This window comes from Meriones unguiculatus, chromosome 16 (assembly GCF_030254825.1).
Source record: "Meriones unguiculatus strain TT.TT164.6M chromosome 16, Bangor_MerUng_6.1, whole genome shotgun sequence".
In the NCBI taxonomy this organism is placed as follows: Eukaryota; Metazoa; Chordata; class Mammalia; order Rodentia; family Muridae; genus Meriones; species Meriones unguiculatus.
Genome location: NC_083363.1, coordinates 46747425 through 46749493, shown reverse-complemented (window position 1 = coordinate 46749493; position 2069 = coordinate 46747425). Strand labels below are relative to the sequence as shown.

At 40.0% G+C, this 2069-nt stretch overlaps 1 pseudogene; it reads right to left on the bottom strand.

Moving 5' to 3' along the window:
* Positions 1-470: 470 nt before the first annotated feature.
* On the bottom strand, positions 471-591 carry LOC132648469 (small nucleolar RNA SNORA17; annotated as a pseudogene).
* Positions 592-2069: the final 1478 nt, after the last annotated feature.

Sequence of the window (2069 nt, the reverse complement as noted above, 5' to 3'; positions counted from 1 at the left end):
TGGCTCCTCACATCAAACTGTTCCTCACCATAAGTCTTCAATTCTACCTCTCTTCATTGTACCCACATCCTTCTGTTTCTCTTTTATTTCTCTTCCACTTGCTCCTTTTAGTGGTACCCAAGGTCTCGATTGGAGTGGTCTCAAGAGGGCTATGCCTCCTGTGCGTTATGGCCCCGGGCCAGGGTCATCTCAGGCATGGTCTGCCTCTCAGACCTGAGTGGCACTCAACTGGTGGTTATCTCGGGCTAGTTCCCTGTTTGGGCTCCATGGCGCTGGTCTACGGTGGTTGTCTCTGGCTCGCTCCTCATCTGGGTACCTGAGTGGCCCCTTGTGAGGGTCCTCTATCTCAGGCTCACTCTGATCCCGGGGCCCATGGTCCCAGGCAGAGTTCTTTTAGTCTCCGGCCTGTTCCCCATCCTGTCCTGCCTGGCGCCTGACTGGTGGTCATCTCAGGCTCACTCTTTTCAGGAGATATTAGGCTACTAATCATTCAGATGATCACAGGTCGGAACACTGAGCGCGGACAGAACCTCTCTCCTCTCTGCCACATGTGGCACGTGCAGCCACACCTGTAATGCCTCTAAGAACAGGTGTTACTTTGCTTTTTAGTCTAGTAGAGTTGGCTTGTGGCACATCTATTCTTTATTGCTGCTAAATATATTTTTCTATCCCACTAATAAGTCTCCCAGTGTTAAGCACTTTCGTTTTTGGTTGACTTATTCCTCTGGTAAACTATTGGGTGGTTTTCAAAATATACTGTTTTATACTCATTGTCCTAGAGTTTATTTGGGGGCTTTGATGGATTACATTAATTTTATTTTTTCCCCATTCAGCACAGATATGCTCTTAACATGAAAGCATTTTCATTTTCCTCGTAGTATTTTATAATTTTCACTGCTAGCAACACACGATTATTTTAAAGATTAATTTTCTAATTGTGCATCATGAGTGTTTCACTTCATTTTAATTGAATGTTATTTTAGCAATATTATTGATTTTTGTATATTTATTTTTTATTTGATCACTTAGAAGTAGAGTTACTAATCCCAATGATTTCTAAGTCCATTTTAATTTATTTAGATTACTTAGGTAAACAAATACATTATTTTGAAAATTATTAATCTATCACCCTGTTTTTTAAATTAATGAATACACATTGTGTTTCTGGGTATACTTGTGTGTACATGTGTTTTGCTTGCCATGCCTAGAATAGTTTTGAAATGGTGGTGATCAATAATGGTAAATGCTGATTTATTTTAAAGTTTTTTAAAATTTTTGAGAATTTCACATATGAATACTGTGTTTACATCATTTCTTCCTTGCCCCTTTCAAGTCCTCTATGCCCTCTTTCTCCAATTCATGGTCCCTTATTTTTAATTGATATTGGTATACACATCTATACACGCAGAGAGAGAGAGATAGACAGAGAGACAGAGACAGAGAGGGGGCAGGGAAGAGAGAGAGAGATCTAGAAATATGACCTGCAGAGTTCATTTAGTGTTGTCATGTGTATATATATTTAGGGTTATTCTAGGTATTGGATAATTTATCAGGAGCTCATCCCCAGAGAAGACTCACTCTTCCTCTCTTAGCAGCAATTAATTGCCTGTAGCTCCTCACCACCGGCTGAAGCCTTGTGAAAATTTCCCCCTGATAATTTTATTTCCCCATGGCATGTTAATTGCTGTTGTCATTTTTCAGGACTTATTTAGACAGCCATATTGTTGAACTTCCCTGAGTATAGCTTTCCTGTCATACATAGAAGACACTGCCTTGCACCAGACATCCTGTTCCTCTGGTCTTTACCACCTTTCCACCATTGTTCCTCTTCCATGATCTGTCTTGAGCCTTAAGTATAGGGGTTGTGCGGTACATGTATTGGGGATGAGCATGTCACTGTCAAAATACTGACTTTTCCATAATGTATCCAGCACATTATAAAATAAGATGTTGGCTATACGCCAACAATAAATACATTTTCTTTTTGTTTCTTTTTATTGTCTTTTTTTCAGACAAGATCTTACTATGTAGTCCAAGCTGGCTTCCAACTCACAATCCTCTTTATCCCA